General features: G+C 40.1%; 1 protein-coding gene across 5 annotated transcripts in view; it reads left to right on the forward strand.

The window, feature by feature from the left end:
* The window catches only part of LOC144608554 (nuclear receptor subfamily 6 group A member 1), a 234437-nt gene that overhangs the window by 61691 nt on the left and 152688 nt on the right, over positions 1 to 20058 (forward strand). The window lies entirely within an intron of this gene.

Genomic DNA, 20058 nt, shown 5'->3' on the forward strand with positions numbered 1-20058 from the left:
AAAGATTTAGCTTACATTGCAGATTCTTGAGTTTTTTGCAACAATTCTTACTATTTAAAGATATTTGGGCTGCAGTTTGCATTCACTGATCAGCGAGTTGTTTAAAAATAAAACCCACCGACAGCAATGAATGTTTATTGCAACCTTTTGTCAAGCAGGTTCCATTTCTGACACTCTTCATTTGCATAGTTTGTCTAATCTTTAAGTATTTTAAGAAAGACGATTAAAAGAAAAACAGAATATCCCAACAATTTTCAGTTGTTTTGGAATTATGCATTATATTTGTCTCATTTACTGATGTCTATGGGTAACTCAAGCAACATGAGGATTTTTAAGAGTTAAGCCACAAGTTTTGTTCTTGTAAGTTGTTCCATATCAAATTAAATCCATGTGTATTTTACTCTTGCTTATTCTTGGCATGTACAAAAGAGTAAAATGGGATAAATTCATGGAATTTCTTTCATTAAATACATTCTGAAAATTGTAATTACTTTCTCTTGTCTTCAGGAAATACATCTGTTATAGTTTGCTATTTTATTTTCAAACATGTTGGTTTCTGATCACTCTTTGGACCTTGCGCTGTGCAAGTAACACTGAGGATTTTTTCAGAATGGTTAAAATTAATTTCTCAACAGTGTGATATTCATAACCTGTAGCAGGCAAAGACAACTCTGGGCTGATTCCAAAGACCTGAGAAATCTTTTTTTTTTTTTTAAGCATGAAAAATAGGACTCGGACCATCAACTGAGCATCCACGGCTCTCTGAAATAAAGTTGCCTGAAGAGGTAGTCTTTCTCCGCATCTCAGTGTAAAGTGGGCAACTCCTGATTCTGAGGCAATCTTTTCTGCTTCTAGATTCTACAATGACGAGAAATAGCATCTGAATATCTGCACTGTCAAGTTGTTGTAAGAATGCATTTCAATGAGATTTATTCGCATTCCTCTAACCTCCAGAGAATATAGGCCAATTCTACTCAATTTTTCCTTGTGGAATATCTTTTGTACACATGAAATTGGTCAAGTAAATCTGTGCTGCATCTCCCCAAGGCAAAAATATTCTTTGGGGGTAAGATCAACAAGCTGCTCTGTGTAGACTGCAGGGAACTATACCCAGCAATCCCTCTGGCTGCAAGTGAGACCACAGGATGGTATGCTGATGCCAGGGTCAAGGATGTCTTTGAGCCAGCTCAGAAAATTCTGATCAGCCAGAGGTTGTGGTCATGTTGATACCAATTTGGGAAGGAAAATGTGGCTCTGCGAAGACAATTTAGGGAGTTAGGTAAGAGGTTAAAAAACAGGGCCACCAGGAATATGATCTCAGTATTATTACCCTTACCATGTGCTTGTGAGACAAGAAATAGAAAGATAGTGCAGTCTAATATGAAGCTAAGGAACGGGAAGGATTGATAGCAGAAATATTGGAAATAGAAAGTAACATCATTAAGTAACCTGTAACTCTCAGTGGTGGAGGAGCCCTCCCTGACTGAGGAGAAAGGAAAACTTTTTCAAAATACTGGTAGAAAAGGTAGCAGTTGTTTTCTTTGGTACTGCTATGGAGGTCGTGGGTGATGTACTTCCCATCTAATTTTCTGCATTCTGAGGTAGCCAGCAGGCCCATTGTGTGACTCTGCCATGGTGGTGTGGGCAGGAGACGCTCATCATATGGGTTAATTACGTGGGTAGTTTGGGAGGATGGGATCCCTCTGTCCTTTACCTTGGTATGTTCACAACTTAAGTACTCTAGATTTGCTCTGTCATCCTGAAAGCGCCTTCCCTATCATGCGCATTGGCTGCATTCTCTAGCTGAGGTGACCTTCATTCTGGAGTGGAGGCACATAGATTGAACGGTTTCCATCATCCTGTATATTAACCGCACTCCAATGGGAAGCTTAGTATTGTGATTACAAATTAGAGATACAGCATGGAAACAGGCCCTTCAGCCCAATGAGTTCACGCCAACCATCAATCACCTGTTCACACCAGTTCTATGTGGTCCCACTTTTTCATTCTGCAAACCAGCATTAATTTATCGAAGCCAATTAACCAACAAACCTGCATGGCTTTGAAATGTGAGAGGAAGCCAGAGCACCTGGGGAAAAGCAACCTGGTCACAGGGAGAGCGTACAAACTGTGCACAGACAGTACTCCTAGTCAAGATCGAACCGGGGGGCCGGCGCTGGCGCTGTGCCGTCTTTGTGCCACCATTATGATGAGAAAGATGCAGGGGCTATGATCTAATCATGGGTCTTCACCGCGATAAGGTCAGTGCATACACGTTGGTTAAGATCAAGTCTTCCATGCCATCATGAAATAGGTTGAAGATAGCTAATTTCCCCCAGTTGGCAAATTTGAAAAGAGTGCTCCAGAGTCCCACTTCATTACCTTATTTGGTTTGAAGTCAATGCAAGGTTGTCAATTCTGCTCTTTGTATTGTTGTTAGAATTATTGATGTGAAATTCACGTTCATTGTTCATCTAGAATATGGACAATTTGGGGAGCACTCCTCAAAAGCCAGAAGGGGACTCTCTACATTGTGGACTCCAGCTCCTAACTGAAAAGAGCCATGTTTTGCAGAGTCTTTGTGATTTTCAATATTGATATTCTTACAGCAATTTGTTTGCTGCTGTTGATTTGGAGCTAGATTGATGGAGATAACAAAGTGAATTAGATGGTAGCCAGTCCAGTAGTCATTGCCTTGTACCTTAGATTAAATATCTTTAAATTCAAATTTAAATTTAAATTAAAATACCTGAGCCAATTACCGAATCAACAAGAGAAGATACATGCAATATTCAAAAAATGGATGGCGTGTTGGCACAGCAGGTAGTCTGAGGGATAAACATACCTAAACAAACATGGATTTTTCTCAAATAAGATTTTGAGGCCTCCGATGTTTCCAATTTTGATGCTTTATGATGGGAAAATGCTTTTCAAGTAGAAACGATTGCATGCTTGGAAGTTTTAATGAGCCTTAGCAAAGTCGTCCTCCTCTTGTCAGTTTGGGCTCAGAATAGACGCATACTCTTTGATCTCGCAGAGGGAAGCAATTTCACACTAAGTTGAGGCAAGGGTGGTCTCAAAATGCCTCTTCTTTTGGCTCTGCTGTGACTGTGCAGCAGTAATTTCTGTCTGAGACCAGTGATGGAATATAACTTTTCCTTTGTAGATAGATTAATGCAGATGATCTATAAGCAGTAGTCATTTTTGACTTTCAAGTTGGACCTCTAGATGTCAGAATAAAATATGTGGGGAATTATTAAGCTAATGGGTTGACAGGCCATTGAACACACCAGATGGGAAAAATCGGTTACAAAGCTATTTTGGTTTTTGGAGCAATGTATTGAACTCTTAATTCCTTTATGGAAATAATAGATAATTTGGAGAAATCTTTTGTGGTATGTGGGGTATGTGGGGCTTGTAATTCTCTATTGTATTCCAAAACTTTTCTATATTGTATTGATACTGTTTGACTAATTAGTTGCTAGGAATTAAAAACAGAAGATAAATTCCAATTGTGGAAATTAAGAAGAATGAAAGTAATCTGTGAAGCACCACAAATGTTTTTGAAATATGTTGGATTTTCATAAAAGCCCATATATTTCTGTACTATCCTTCAGGGAAGGGAACATGATACTCCTTCAGAAGGACTTTATTTGAAGTTCTTCACTGTTCCTTCATTACAATAGAGAATATAGTTCAAAGGGAAGTTCTTCATTAGCTGTAAAGCATTCTGAAATGCCTGAGGTTATAAAGCCACTCCTTAAGAGCAAGTCTCATTTCTTCCTGCTTCGGACTGTATGATTGATTTGAATATCAAGGTTTGAATAATAGCTACAAATGCAATATATAAAAGAGTACAATATTTTTGTGAATTGCTCTTGCAAGAGGAGAATATGGTTAAAGAATAACAATAAAAAGCTAGATTAGAGAAAGGGTAGAAGGTGTGAGTAGATTTTAAAATAAAGTGTAAATGTTATATTTTCATCTATTTGAAAAGTAGTGAAAGCTAAAATGTTCACTGCCAAAAACTAAAAAAAGATTAATGGTATTTGACAGGAGGGACAGAGCAGATTAAGTAGAATTCCGAAGAAATAAGTAATGGATTTTTTAAGTACTTTGAAGTTGTTTTTAAAGAATTCAAGTTTGCAGTAAAGTATGAAATGCATGTGATAATTACATTGTTTACATTAATTTGTACAGTAAGGTGGCATTGAAGTTTATGAAACTAGATATGGAGCAAGTTTAAAGAATCGGTTCTGGGAAAAAGTCGTGAAATTCAAAATTAATAAATCAGTGAACTCCAATGGCATCAATTTAGTTTATTGAAAGAAGAAAAAAGACCAGAGGGCCGGAGATTAGCTTGCCCACAGGGGATAAGAGGATAAATTGTAGAGCAAATTGGAATGCGAGAATTTAAGAACTGGAGCAGCAGTGGGCTGTTTGGCCTCTTGAGCCTGTACTGCCATTCAATAAGATCATGGCTGATCTAAACTTGACTTCAACTTCACTCTTATGCTGTTTCTTGTAAATCCCTAATTTTACAAAAAGCTGCATAAGTTAATGTAAATTGTGAGATTAGTCATATCATTTATTTTTCATGATAGCGTTTCTGAACATGTCGATATGTTTGGAATATTCAGAGCCACAAATGGGAAATATTTTTTGCAATTTTGTTGTTTTTGAAGATGGGTTTCAGATGAAAGGAAATTGTTTATTGTTGTTTCTGCAAAGGTTGGTACCAATGTTTAGGTGCATAATATGCATGAAAATAGTCTAATCAGAAAGATTGATGGGCGATAGTGTGAGATTTGTAAGTATGGATTGAAATGATTAAACTAAGATGGTATCTATCCCTAGTATCAGCATAGAATTTATTTTTAACTTTTACAGTGAAAATATGATTCAAGATTACTGAACAGCCCATCATAGCGTCTGAATATTTAAATTTGTTTAAAAAAAAATAATGTTAGTATCAGTAATGGATTGTTGTAAAAATACATCTGAAGCACTAATGCTTTTAGGGAAGGATTCACAGCAGTGTGCTAACACTATCCACTGGCCATGTCTGGTAAGCTATTCTTCTATTAAACCATTAAAGCATCAACTCAATTACAATTCCCAGCAACAGCTGTATCCAATCCATGAAGAAATATATTTTGGATCACACAAGGCATTTGGTATATTTATGATTTGAGCAGGAAATAAAAATAGAATGTAAGAAATAGAAACAATCGTTAGCCATTGTTTTCTAATGCCTGCTCTGACCGTCCATGGGATAATATCTTACACCTTAGTATTAGTGACCCCATAGCCCTTGAATAAGATTAGCTACCATCAGAGTGTCGATGTTTCTGAATGACTTGCACCTTATTTTGATCAGTGACCCCTAGTTCTGGACACATCAACCAGGGAAAGAATCCCAGCATCGAGTCATAGAACTATACAACAAGGAAACAGACCTTCGGCCCACCTTTTCTGTGCCAACCAAATTGGCATTTTGGGCTAATCCTATTTTCCTACATTTAGCCATATCCTCTAAACCCTTCTTATTCATGTGTCCTTCTAAATGTCTTTTGTAAGTCATAGTTGCATCCACTTCTATAGCTTTCTCAGGGAGCATATTTCAGATGTGGACTACTCTGAATGAAGAAATTACCACGAGATACCTTTTAAACCTCTGCCCTGTCAACCTCAAATCTCTGCCCTCTCATCTTAAGTCTATCATCTCGAGTTCTAGAGTCCTCAACTGTGGGGGAAAAAAATGTAAGCATTCACCTTATCCACATTTTATATACTTAACTATGCTCCAAAGGAAAAAAATCCCAACCTATCTAGTCTATCCCTATAACTCAAGACAACAAGACCAGGTAACATTCTGGTGATTTTTTTTTTTTCTGTACTTTCTCCAAATGTACTACTACACTTATGCCCACAGAGGTTTTTGCTTGATTCCGGCAGCCAAAATCTGATGTGTGCCTCCCATTTCCTGACAAGAGTTTGATATTTCTTGTCAAACAGGGTTCCCCAAACTTGCCAGGCCGATCCTCCTTCACTCTAATGGCATAAGAATTGTTAAATGTTTCAATGAGATTGTCTCCCATCATGGCCTATGTACTTCATCTCTTCACATGAAAATCTCTCCCTCTCCCAAGAATCAAGCTGGTGAACTTCCTTTGCACTTACTCCATTGTAAGTATATTCTTCCTTCGCAAGAAACTCCAAGGATCCTGACCCAAAATGTTGACTGTCCATTTCCCTCCACAAATCCTGCCAGGCCTGCTGAGTTCCTCCAGCAGTCTGTTTTTCAGAGCCTTTTCTCCATATCCTTCCTATTTTTTCTCTAAAAGTGTATGGGTTTGCATTTTTTCTTATTATATTCCATCTGTCCTGCTCTTACCTCTCTGTATTCTCTGAAACCTCTTTCCATCCACCTCTCATCTCCAATACCAACAAACTTGTAACATTAACAAATGTAGAAATCATTAGTGTAGATCATTCCTGCATCACCTGATCTAGTTACAGCATTTGAACTTGAGTATTACCTATTTATTTCTCTTGTTTTCTTATTTCAAGGCTATACAGTACCGTCAATTCCAGAAAATTGCTCTGATTTTGTTTAATAATGTGCCACACATGTCCTGTTTCATTTCAAGGGATGTAAAGTTCAAAAATAATTTAGTTTGTATTAAAGGGTTATACATTATGGAAGCTGTATTGAGACTATTGTGTGGTAACATTGAATTAATATTGAGGAAGATAAACAGGAATTTGAGAGACATCAAAATTATTCTGCTAAAATAGGACAAGAAATTTAGATGAAATTATGAAAATCGCTGGTCGGGAAGAGGGAGATTTTGGTTAGTGCATTAAGGCCACCATTAATAGAGTAGAGAGCTTAAGGGAAAATTTTCTATGAAGAGAGTATTTACCATGTGAAATGCACCATCTTGTTAAGGCAAGGAAAATTGCATCTTCAAAGAACAATATGAAATTAATACTTAATGTAAAGAAAATCTGGCATTTATTGTGGAGTACTCAAACAAAGATGTGTCATGAGCACTGCCTTTCCAGTAGTATCCTGTGCTGCAAGTGGGCAGGTGGAATACTTTTGCCAAGTTTATGCATTTTAATACAGGTTATGTTGAATTGAGCTACAAGTCAGTTATGATCTAATTGGTGGAATTTACTAAGAGGTTTGCATAACCTTGGACTCGTGCAGCAAGCAAACAGGCCCTTTGGCCCAACTTGTCCTGGCCAACCAAAATACCCCATCTAAGCTATTCCCATATGGCCTCATTTGGCACATATACCTCTGAACCTTTCCTATCTATGTGCCTGACCAAATGTCTTAAAACTCAAGCCCTGGAGTCCTGGCAACATCCTCGTAAATCTTTTCTGCACTCTTTCCAGCTTAATGGCATTTTTCCTCTAGCAAAGTGATCAAACCGATCTCAATACTCCAAGTACGGCCCACCAACTCTCTTGTACAGCTGTAACATAACGTCCCAAAATCTATACTCAATTCCTTGACTGATGAACAAAGAATTGCAGATGCTGGTTTAACAAAGTTTTGGAGTAACTTGGCGGGTCAGGCAGCATCTCTGGAGGACATGAATAGGTAACTTTACATGTCGGGCTGAAGGGTACTAACCTGAAACCTCACCTGTCCATGCCCTTCAAAGAAGCTGCTTGACCCGCTGAGTTGCTCAAACACATTTTTTTCTTTGATCGATAAGGCCAGTGTGTTAAAAGCCTTTTTCACCATATACTTTTAGGTAACCGTGTACTTTTAGATCCTTTGGCTCTCAACGCTTATGTGCCCTACCATTCATTGTGAAGGTCCTGCCTCGGTTTAACTTTCCAAAATGCAATAGCTCACACTTATCTGAAAGCCCATTAGCCATCCCTCAGCCCACTTTCCCAGCTGTTCAAGATCCTGCCTATAATTCTTGATAACCATTTTCACACTCTATGATACCACCTCTTTTAGTTAATCAACTTTTGTTCCTGTGTTCCTTTAAAATGTAAGCAAATTGTGATTTTTGTTTTATATTATGGATAAACTGTCCTAATTTTTATTAAGTGAGCTAAACCAAGCAAATAATTCATTGATTCAGAATTTCAGTACAAACCTGAGGGCTTTGCTTGCGTGGAATGTGATTAGTAGCTATTGCTGATGATGGATCTCAAGGTACAGCCAACGGTCGATGGTTTAATTTGAAATGTTAAAACTCACCGACAGCGTTGAATGTTCACTGAAGCCATCAAAAAGGAAAAGCTGTTTCATAGATGTTTTCGTTTGATCCAGATGTTAAGGATGCATTAATCTCTCCTTGGAACTGCTGAAGGTAGTAAGCTTACATTATGACATTGCATTCTTAAGTCTCTTTTGCACTGTCTTGGCATCATAACAATAGTTACTATGAAGTAAAAAGGCATTTTTGAATGCTATAAATACGGTTTGAAAAAAAATTACTGTGTAGGGTGTACATTATATCAATGACAATGCTTCACATGCTTTTTGTTGAGTAGTTTGCATTCACTGAGATATCTTGCAGTCTAAATGATCTGAATACAGGTCTTTCAAATTGTTTAGAACGTAGCTGAAACAATATGAACACACAGTAGTAATTTCAAGATGAATGCTTTTCTCAAGTATTCACAAATGCTTTGCTGACAGTCACACAGGCCCTCTGAATAGGTGCCTAGATTATAATTGCTCCCAGGTAAGTATGCAATTACAACAGCAGAAATGTGATGAGAGCAAACAGTTAATGTACAACAATGAAAATATGCTAATTCATCACACCAGTCAAGGTAGGCAGAGCAAGTTCTTTGTTTTGCTCAGCTGGTATCATACTCTTGTGAAGACTGGAATAGACAGAACATGGACCCCAAGCCTATTACACCCCCCCCGGAAAAAGTTATTGGAAAAACAGCAATTTAAGTATTTTAATCAAACTTTTAAATTCACTGAAGTTGGATTATTTGAGATTCGTTTCTCAGTGCTTTAACTTTGTTGATATTAATGTAAAAACTAAACCATTGCACAAGACAGGGGAAAAACGGTGACTTTATTTTAATGTTCTGAGAAAGTAGCATTCCTGTTTTCTTGACCAAGCATGAAAACATGCCTACACAGGTAATGCAACATACTCCACTTCAGCTTGTATTGCAGAGTTCACTTCTCACTGAGCTTGACTCGAGGCATAAACTGCAATTTAACTTAACTCTTAAAGAATGGAATATCAATCACTTTGATGCATTCTACAGTTCAAACTGTTTGTGACTCTGTGATCATATGCCCCCCTATTTAAAAAAAATGTTTTAATAGGGGGGCATACGATCACAGATAATATATATATATATATATATATATATTATCACAAAATGCTGGAGTAACTCAGCGGGTTAGGCAACATTTCTTGAGAGAAGGAATGGGTGACGTTTCGGGTCGAGACTCTTCTTCAGACTACTACCATTTGTGTGAAAACGTTATCTTTCACATCCCTTTTAAAGCTCCTGCCCCTCACTTTAAATCAATGCCCTCGAATTATAGACACCCCTTGCATGGGGAAATATGATACAACTGTCTACCCTATCTGCCGCTCATAATTTTCCATGTCACAATCATGTCACCTCTCAGTCTTCACTCCAGGGAAATTTCTACACAGTCATGTAAGATATTCCAGCTAAATAAATGGATGTGCTGACAGTGTCTTGGATCTTTGCCAATGCTGTTCCAGTGGGAAAATGAGACTGGCCAATTTATGCCAATGTTGCTGCTAAATCATCAGGTAGAAATGTTTTAGAATATGATTGTCGAAAGGCAATGATTAGTGTAGAAGGAATAAAACAGAATTTAATTAATTGGGATTAATGTGAAAAATACATTATTTGACAGAACAAGAGTAACTATAGTGGATTCTGTTTTTTTTAGCACATTAAAGGTGCTATAAACATGCAAGTGGTTAAGTGTATCCGTGATACAGTTCAAATCATTGTTTTTTGTAACCTTCCAGTAAAGAGATTTGACTCTTGTAGTCTAAGTCACAGCAAATTATTTATAGGGTAGCTGAAGTAAAATGCAGCATTAATGTTATCAATTTACATTTGTATAGTACACCTAAAAGTTATTACAGAAAAAGAAAAGCTTATGTTGTAGAAGGTAAAATACTAGTATGGATGGAAGGTTGATTGGCAAATAAGAAACAGAGAGTAGCTGTGAATGGATGCTTTCTGGTTAGCATGGGTAACTGCTAAGGAATCAGTGCTGGGTGGGTCCTCAACGCTTTTTACAGGATGACTTGGATGAAGACAGTAAAGGTGTGGTTGATGAATTTGCTGATGATAGCAAGGTGGGTAGGAAGATGTGAATACGATGCAAGGAAGCTACAATCACATGTAGGTAAGTTAAGTAATTGGGCAGAGATCTGGCAAATAAGTTTATAATAATGTAGAATTGTCCATTTTGACAGAAAATTTAAAAACTATTTCAAAGTCAAGAGATTATGGAGCTGAGGCGCTGAAGGATCTATACATTATAGCGCAAGATTAGCAAAATGTTGCTATGATGGTGCAGCAGTTAATGGTGTTTGCACATTCTCCCTGTGAATGTGTGGATTTCCTCTGGATGCTCCGGTTTCCTCCCAAATCCCAACAAAGTCAGCATGGATTTATGAAGGAGAAATCATGCTTGACCAAACCTTGGAATTTTTTGAGGACAAGTAGAACGGATAAGGGAGAGCCAGTGGATGTGGTGTATCTGGACATTCAAAAAGCCTTCAACAAAGTCCCACAATAGAGATTAGTGTGCAAAATGATAGCACATGCTATTGGGGGTATGGTATTGGCATGGATAGAGAACTGGTTGGCAGACAGGAAGCAAAGAGTAGGAATTAACAGGTCCTTTTCAGAATGGCAGGCAGTGACTAATGCTGGGACCCCAATTATTTACAATATATATTAACGATTTAGATGAGGAAATAAATGTGACATCTCCAAGTTTGCGGATGACACAAAGCTGGGTGGCAGTGTGAGCTACTATGGGGCTGCAGGGTGACTTGGATAGGTTGGGTGAGTGGGTAGATGCTTGGCAGATGCAGTATAATGTGGATAAATGTGAGGTTATCCACTTTGGTGGCAAGAACAGGAAGGCAGATTATCTGAATGGTGTCAGATTAGGAAAATGGGAGGTGCAATGAGACCTGGGTGTGCTTGTACATCAGTCATTGAGAGTAAGCATGCAGGTGCAGCAGGCAGTGAAGAAAGCTAATGGCATGTTGGCCTTCATTGCGAGAGGATTTGAGTTTAGGAGCAAGGAGGTCCTTCTGCAGTTGTTCAGGGCCCTGGTGAGACCACACCTGGAGTATTGTGTGCAATTTTGGTCTTCTAATTTGAGGAAGGACATTATTGCCATTAAGGGAGAGCAGCGTAGGTTCACCAGATTAATTCCAGGGATGGCAGGACTGACATATGATGAAAGACTGGGTTGACTGGGCTTGTTTTTGCTGGAATTTAGAAGGATGAGGGGGGATCTTATAGAAATATATAAAATTCTTAAAGGATTGGACAAGCTAGATGCAGGAAAAATGTTTCCGATGTTGGGGGAGTCCAGAACCAGGGGTCACAATTTAAGAATAAATTTATGACTGAGATGAGGAAAAACTTCTTCACCCAGAGTTGTGAATCTGTGAAGGCCACAGAAGGCAGTGGAGGCCATTTCACTGGATGTTTTCAAGAGAGAGTTAGATTTAGCTCTTTGGGCTAAAGGAATCGAGGTGTATGGGGAAAAAGCAGGGACGGGGTACTGATTTTAGATGATCAGTTATGATCATATTGAATGGCGGTGCTGGCTCGAAGGACTGAATGGCCTATTCCTGCACCTATTTTCCTATGTTTCTAATGTTCAGATTAGTAGTTTAATTGGCCACTGCGAAATGCTCCGAGTGTGTAGTAGAATGAGTCGTAGTGAGTCGTAGAATCTGGGATGAGTCAATAAGAATGTGAAGAGAATAAAATAAAGGAGGTAAATGTAAAATGGTGGTTAATGGCATGTGTGGAATTATTAAGGCAAAGGTCCATTTCTGTGTTTTATCTCTAATTAGAAGAGCTAACTTGTTTATTGTGAGGGGAACTGAATTCAAAAGAAGGGGAGGAGTTGGCTGCGCCTAACGGCTGCGGCTCTCTGGCAGTCTGTTTGTCTTTTTTTCTTTTTTTTTGTTTGTGTCGGTGTTGGGATGGTTTTTGTTTCTGTTTTTGGCTGTGTATGTGTGGTGGTGGGGTGTGGGGGTGGGGTGGGGCGGGGGAAACCTTTCTTTTATTAGGTCTCTTCCCTGGGGCGCAGCTCGCCCGCGGGGCCTTCCATCGCCGGCGAGGCTCGGCTGCGGGACTTAACATCGCCAGCGCGGCTCGGCCGCGGGACGTTTCAGTGCCCGGTGCGGCTCGGCCGCTGGACTTAACATCGCCCGGTGCGGCCGCGGGACGTTTCAGTGCCCGGCGCGGCTCGGCCGCTGTACTTAACATCGCCAGCGCGGCTCGGCCGCGGGACGTTTCAGTGCCCGGTGCGGCTCGGCCGCTGGACTTAACATCGCCAGCGCGGCTCAGCCGCGGGACGTTTCAGTGCCCGGTGCGGCTCGGCCGCTGGACTTAACATCGCCCGGTGCGGCTCGGCCGCGGGACGTTTCGGTGCCCGGTGCGGCTCGGCCGCGGGACGTTTCAGTGCCCGGTGCGGCTCGGCCGCTGGACTTAACATCGCCCGGTGCGGCTCGGCCGCGGGACGTTTCAGTGCCCGGTGCGGCTCGGCTGCGGGACGTTTCAGTGCCCGGCGCGGCTTGGCTCGGCTGCGGGACTTAACATCGCCCGGTGCGGCCGCGGGACGTTTCGGTGCCCGGTGCGGCTCGGCCGCGGGACGTTCCGGTGCCCGGTGCGGCTCGGCCGCTGGACTTAACATCGCCCGGTGCGGCCGCGGGACGTTTCGGTGCCCGGGGCGGCTCGGCCGCGGGGCCTTCCATCCCCTTGCGGGGGCTGTGCGTGTCGGTTGCCTCGGTAGGGGTCGAGCTGTCTGTCCGTGGGTGCGGGGGGAAGAGAGGGGAAGTTTTGTTGCCTCCATCACAGTGAGGGGGTGTTTGGAGTCACTGTGATGGATGTTTGTGTTGGGGTCGGGTGTCCTGTGTTTTTTTTTCTTTTTGCTGTGTTTTGTGACTGCTGAAATTTCGTTCGGTGTTGTGCCGAATGACAATAAAGTGTTGTTATGTTATGTTATGTTATTTAGGGGATTGGTTAGGCTACATTATTCAGTTCATATTTTCTTGTAACATATAAAGCCATTTATCCTGTTCCAATGCTCTGAGCATTCCCATCAGTTCCATTCCTCCACTTGTTTCTTTATATCCTATTCTCTCTTTTATATGCCCATCTTCACCCCTAATTCTCCTTCTACCCATCTACATTAGGGGTAATTTACAATTGCCAATTAACCTACTAGCATATATTTGGATGTGGGAAGGATAATATTTGGTCAAAGGAGGACCATACTAACTGTCCATGGACAACACAGCAGGTTTGAACCCAGGCTGATGGATCTATGCGAGCAGTTCTAATTGCTGTGATACCACATACAGTACTGGTCGCCTTTAAGGAAGAATGTCACTGCATTGGAAGCAGTTCAGGGAATGTTTACTAGACTTAAACCTCGAAAAAGAGGTTCCTCATCTTGTGAGGAAAAATAGGAGAAACTACAAACAGGACCACAAAAGAACACAAGGAGCAGGATATGCCACTGGCTCTCCAGGCATGCCTCACCATTCACTATGATTATGGCTAATGGATCCCAGGCCTCCGCTTGTATGCCAGTTCTCATAGCCCTCAATTCCCAAATATATAACAAAACTAACTCCCTCGGCTTTAAGTGATCTCACTGGTCTAGCCTCTTCATAGAGAATGGATAGAGAATTCCAGAATGCAACACACTGGAAGAAATTTCTAGATGCTTTGGTTTTAAGTGATGGACTCCTTAATTGAAACTATATCCCCACGTTTGAGGGCCTCATCCAGTGAAATCATCTCAATATCTAAACATGCATCTACTGCTGTCTAGAATAGTTCAAGATTCTAAGGGATCTTGATTGCGTGGATGTTGAGAGGATGTTTACTTTTGTGAGAAAATAAATAATTTGAAGACACTTTAAAGTGAGGTTTGCCTATTTAAGAAAGGGTGAGGTGCATTTTTTTCTGAGGGGTAAAGGAAGCAGAAGATGTCAATGTTTTAAAAGTGGAAGTGGGTGATTCTTGATAAGCCTGGGGTAGATGGGAATGTGGAGTTGAGGTAAAAATCAAATTAGCCATGATTTCATTCAATGGCAAAGCATGCTCGAGGGACAGAGTGGCAGCTCCTATTCCTATGTTTATATATTTTAAATTTCACAGGCCTTCCTAAAGTTACAATGTTCCCTGGTCAGGCAGAACTTGAATACAGTACAGTGTGCTCTAGATATAATGGCACCATCAATTATGCAGGTGTGCAAAATCATGATTGGTTCTTATCAATCATGAAAAGTTGTTCCCATCAACCTGTGAACCAAGGCAAGAGGACAAAAATATAAGGTTTTCCGCAAGTGATTTGAGAGTGGTCGGGATGTGGTGGACGTGAGGAAAAACATGGTTATGCAGCGAGCGGTTGTGAACTTGCTGCGTAGGAAAGCGGTGGAAGTTCACAGGGACAATGATTTTGAAAGGATATTGGATAGGCACCAGAAAGGAATACATTTGTATGTTAATAAAGATGGAATGGGGGACTGGTATTGACAAGATTACTCTACATAGAGCTGACAAGCACTTAAAGGGTCAAATAAGCTACTTTTGTGCCACAGTGACTTTGTGACAGTGGTAGGATTATGTGGCATCTTAATACCAGTTACTGTGCCAGTCTTTACATGTAAATGTAATCTCGGCATCTGGTCTGTTCTAAATTTTAGCATCATAATTTATATTAAGAAATTAAATGGACAGTTAAACTGTACCCAGAGGAAAAGAACATATTCTCTGTATGAATGCCATTATAACAGTTAATAGTTTTTTGTGAGTAAGGGAGAATCAGAAGCCCAATTCCACATTAGGAACAACATAATCTCTAGACACTGAAAAAATCTGGATATTGCTGTAAATATGAACTGAAAAATCTTAATGGGTGTCCACAAGATAGAGAAAGTAATCCTGAACCGCTTCGAGATTATGGAGTACAAATTTAGGATGATACAGGAATTATTTTTTAATTTGTTGGACCAATAGCTGCGATGTTTTGCTAGACAATGCTGGTCAAATTCAAGATTCAATAGATAAGGAAAACATTAGGTCTGAGAGTTTAGTGGGTTTGGTTTTCTGAAAGAATTATATAGCTGGACGAGGAATTACATTCAAGCATCTATATTTATTCATAAAGTAATGTCTTTGCATTTCTATTTGCTTTGAAGGAATGTTGCCAGTGAGTACTTAAGTTTTGTTCTTTGAATGCGTGAGATTAATTTGGAAAGTATAAAATTCCACACCAAGCTCCCAAAGTCCAAAATGATTGTTAACTCGAGAAATCTCTCATCAATTTGAGCTGAGCAAAAGTTTGATTAGTATACACAAATGTCTGGAACAGTAAAGGAAATAGGGAACAACAAACTCAAATACAGTAACGGGGGTTGAACTGTAAGGAGGACAGATAACCAAGTGCTGTATTTTTCATTTTCCTACTAACTAGTAAAAGTCATTGACTGATCAAGGATATTACAACTGTTTTATTATTTTTCATTTGACCAACTTCCATGGGTACATTTGATTATTTACAGAAGAGTTGGGCGACAGTTTTGATTTTTATATACATCATATACAAATGAAATAACCCATCTGTGTTCAAGGAATTCTGCTTTACATGGGAAAGTGAACTAAAACAGCTTAAACTGAATTCACTGATTAAAGATTGTCAATTAAATTGAAACTGAAACGCAATGGCCATGTAGGAAATGCTGATGAACAATACACCTAAATTGTTTGCTGATGATAAATATTGCAGTAATAGAAAGAGGTAGCAGAAGAGAGAAGGTCTACACTTTGCTATTTTCAAGGGCTCCACCGATTTCTTGCTGGATTTACAATTGGAGATAAGGATAATCCACCTGAACTAGTATGAACAGGATGATCAATTAATAGTAGCATGGAGTTGCTGGGCTGAAGGGGCTGTTTCCATGCAGTATCTTTCAATCAATTCAATTTAAAAAAAAAAAAAGAATTTACAACTGAGCATCTGACTACCAAATTCTCACACTTTGTGTCACAAGCACATTTGTAAGGATTCTATCTATAAATATCAGTAAGATATGCATTTTTATTATTGTGCACTTACTATTGGTTTACATTTATGTTATGGGGCAAAGGGTGATTGCTGTACTATGTAGCCTTTGTCAGAGTTACAGTAATCATTATTCTATATTGGTCTACAGATAGACCATGAGCAATCTGAAATCGAAGCGCACAGAAATGGTCCAATCAGCCCACTATACCCATGCAGGCCATCACGTACTTATCTATACCGATCCTATTTTCCAGCCAATGGCCCATAGCCTTCCATGACATGGCATTTAAAGTGCTTATCTGAGCACAAATATTGTGTGATTTTGACAATTCTTCAGATAAAGCATCAACAATACCCATTAACATGCCACAGGAGTTAGACTAATGTAAATCCTAATATGTTTTTAAAAGAAATTTTCTCTATTCCATCTGTAGTCGTCAAACTGTTTAGTGGCTTTGCAGCAGGATTCTTGTTTTATTTGTTTCCTTTTTCTCCATCTCTTCTTTACTGCAATGTAATGCCTGCAATCCAAGTACAGAGGTTTCTGCAAATTTTATCCTAGTTCCTCCAATGGTGAAATTCGTGAAAAGATCTAGCAAAACTCATCTAAAATTTCAGCACCATGAAAGATAATACATACTACACTTAAAAATAAATTGCTATCATGAATGTTTTAAAACAAAATCTGGGCTGATTATTTTCAGAAATCTTGTACTTAATCTATTTTCCATCCAATAATAATTACTTTCATTGTGTTTTAATTTTACTTCTGTAGGTTAATCAATTTGACTCTTGGCAAAGTTTGTGAGCATTTTCACAACTAACCTTTATTAACTATTCCACTAATTCTACAATCTTAACCTTCACTCCCCTCCCCTCCCATTTAATATCTCATAGTAGGAACTTAGGTGCAGGTGTGCATCACCTCACACTTCAAATTTGTTCTGTCTTTCAGTGAAATTGAGATTGAACTATGATTTAACTCCATTTTCAGCCTTTGATACATATCCTCTATTGTTGGTTTATGAAAATAATAATTGATTTAGAAAATACTTGTATGAAGAAGATCCTTGCAAATAGTTCAGTTTAGAGATAGGGCATGGAAACAGGCCCTTTGACCCACCGGGTCTGTGTTGACCAATGATCACCCAAATCCTAGTTCTATCCTTCACATTAGGGACAATTTACTAAAGCCAATTAACTTACAAATGCGCACGTCTTTGGAATGTGGGAGGAAACCAGAGCGCCCAGACAAAACGCTGCAGTACAGATAGCACCCAAAGCCAGGATCGAACCTGGATTGCTGGCGCTGTCATGCATCAACTCCACTGCTGCGCCACTGTATTGCCCCAAACACATGCAGGAGTTTCTAATTATCTGACTTTTATACTCTGCTGCTTGTTCTGGATTTCACTTCACCAGTTTTCTTTGGTGGGTTGGCAGTGGACGGCTTCAAATTCCTGGAAATCAAGAATCCAGTTGCAAAGGGAGATATGGAGACCAGGTCATGGTAAGATATAAACTGAACCATGACTAATTTCTACCCATTTTGTATTCTTGACTTGCATTCTATCAATCTTGACAATTACATTCTGTATCTGCTCATGCAATTTTTATTTTATAAATTTTGTACATACCCCCTTGATTTCTTTGGACCTCTGCTACTAGTTTTTCAGTTTAGAATTAGTTTTTCATTATTTTCAAGCTCGAGATGGATAATCGTATTGAAAACTATTTCCCACAGTCTTTCCGAATTGCATGAAACATGGAATTCGGAGCAGAAGTAGTTTAGTCAGTTTGGTTTAGAGATACAGCATGGAAACAGGCCCTTTGGCTCACTGAGACCATGCTGACTATCGATCCCCATTCATACTACTTCTTTGTTATATCATTTCCCCTATGGGACTAGTGAGCACTGGGGGCAATTTTTACTGAAGATAATTAACCTACAAATCCGCACGTCTTTGAGATGTGGGAGGAAACCGGAGCATCCGGAGAAAACCGTAAGTCACGGAGAACGTGCAAACTCCACACAGATGGCATCTGAGGTCAGGATCAAACTCGGGTCTGTGGCACTGAGACAGCAGCTTTACCAGCTAAGCCACTGTCCTGCCCGAGGCTGCTTTGCGACTCAGTACAATCATAGCTGATCTTCTATCTTCAAACCATATTTCTGTTCTCGCCATCTGCCACGTTAGGCCTTTTCTGTCTAGAAATCACTCAACTAATCTAAATCACCTTGGCTTCCTGATCAACACTCACAATCCCACTTGGGTTTGTATCATTAGCAAATTTTCAATATTAGATTTTATTTATGCAATTCATAGATATTGTGGATAGCTGGGGCCCAAAATCAATCCTTGTGGTATGCCAACAGTCATACCAGGCCACTATGAATAAGGCTCATTCATTTTCCTGTTTGTCAATCAGCTTTCAAACGAATGCAGTATATTATCTGCAATCTAAAGTGCTGTAATTTTGCACACTTCTCTTTTAGATGGAACATTACCAATAGCCTTCTGAAAGTCCAAATCCATCATAGTGGCAGAGCAGTAAAGTTCTGCCTCAGAGCCAGACACCAGGGTTCAATCCTGACTATGGATGCTGTCCGTGTGGAATTTGTACGTTCTCCCTGTGACAGCATGGGTTTTCGCTGTGTGCTCTGGTTTCCTATCACATTCCAAAGACGTGCAGGTTTGTAAATTAATCGGTTTCTGTGGATTATCCCTCGCGTGTACGATAGAACTAATGTACAGGTGATTGTCGATTAGCATGGACTTGGTGGCCGAAGGGCTTAGACAATAGACAATAGACAATAGGTGCAGGAGTAGGCCATTCAGCCCTTCGAGCCAGCACCGCCATTCAATGCGATCATGGCTGATCACTCTCAATCAGTACCCCGTTCCTGCCTTCTCCCCATACCCCCTAACTCCGCTATCCTTAAGAGCTCTATCCAGCTCTCTCTTGAACGCATGCAACGAACTGGCCTCCACTGCCTTCTGAGGCAGAGAATTCCACACCTTCACCACCCTCTGACTGAAAAAGTTTTTCCTCATCTCCGTTCTAAATGGCCTACCCCTTATTCTTAAACTGTGGCCCCTTGTTCTGGACTCCCCCAACATTGGGAACATGTTATCTGCCTCTAATGTGTCCAATCCCCTAATTATCTTATATGTTTCAATAAGATCCCCCCTCATCCTTCTAAATTCCAGTGTATACAAGCCCAATCGCTCCAGCCTTTCAACATACGACAGTCCCGCCATTCCGGGAATTAACCTAGTGAACCTACGCTGCACGCCCTCCATAGCAAGAATATCCTTCCTCAAATTTGGAGACCAAAACTGCACACAGTACTCCAGGTGCGGTCTCACCAGGGCCCGGTACAACTGTAGAAGGACCTCTTTGCTCCTATACTCAACTCCTCTTGTTACGAAGGCCAACATTCCATTGGCTTTCTTCACTGCCTGCTGTACCTGCATGCTTCCTTTCATTGACTGATGCACTAGGACACCCAGATCTCGTTGAACTCCCCCTCCTCCTAACTTGACACCATTCAGATAATAATCTGCCTTTCTATTCTTGCTTCCAAAGTGAATAACCTCACACTTATCTACATTAAACTGCATCTGCCATGTATCCGCCCACTCACACAACCTGTCCAAGTCACCCTGCAGCCTTATTGCATCTTACTCACAATTCACACTACCCCCCCAACTTAGTAT

Source organism: Rhinoraja longicauda, chromosome 31 (genome assembly GCF_053455715.1).
Source record: "Rhinoraja longicauda isolate Sanriku21f chromosome 31, sRhiLon1.1, whole genome shotgun sequence".
Taxonomy (NCBI): domain Eukaryota; kingdom Metazoa; phylum Chordata; class Chondrichthyes; order Rajiformes; family Arhynchobatidae; genus Rhinoraja; species Rhinoraja longicauda.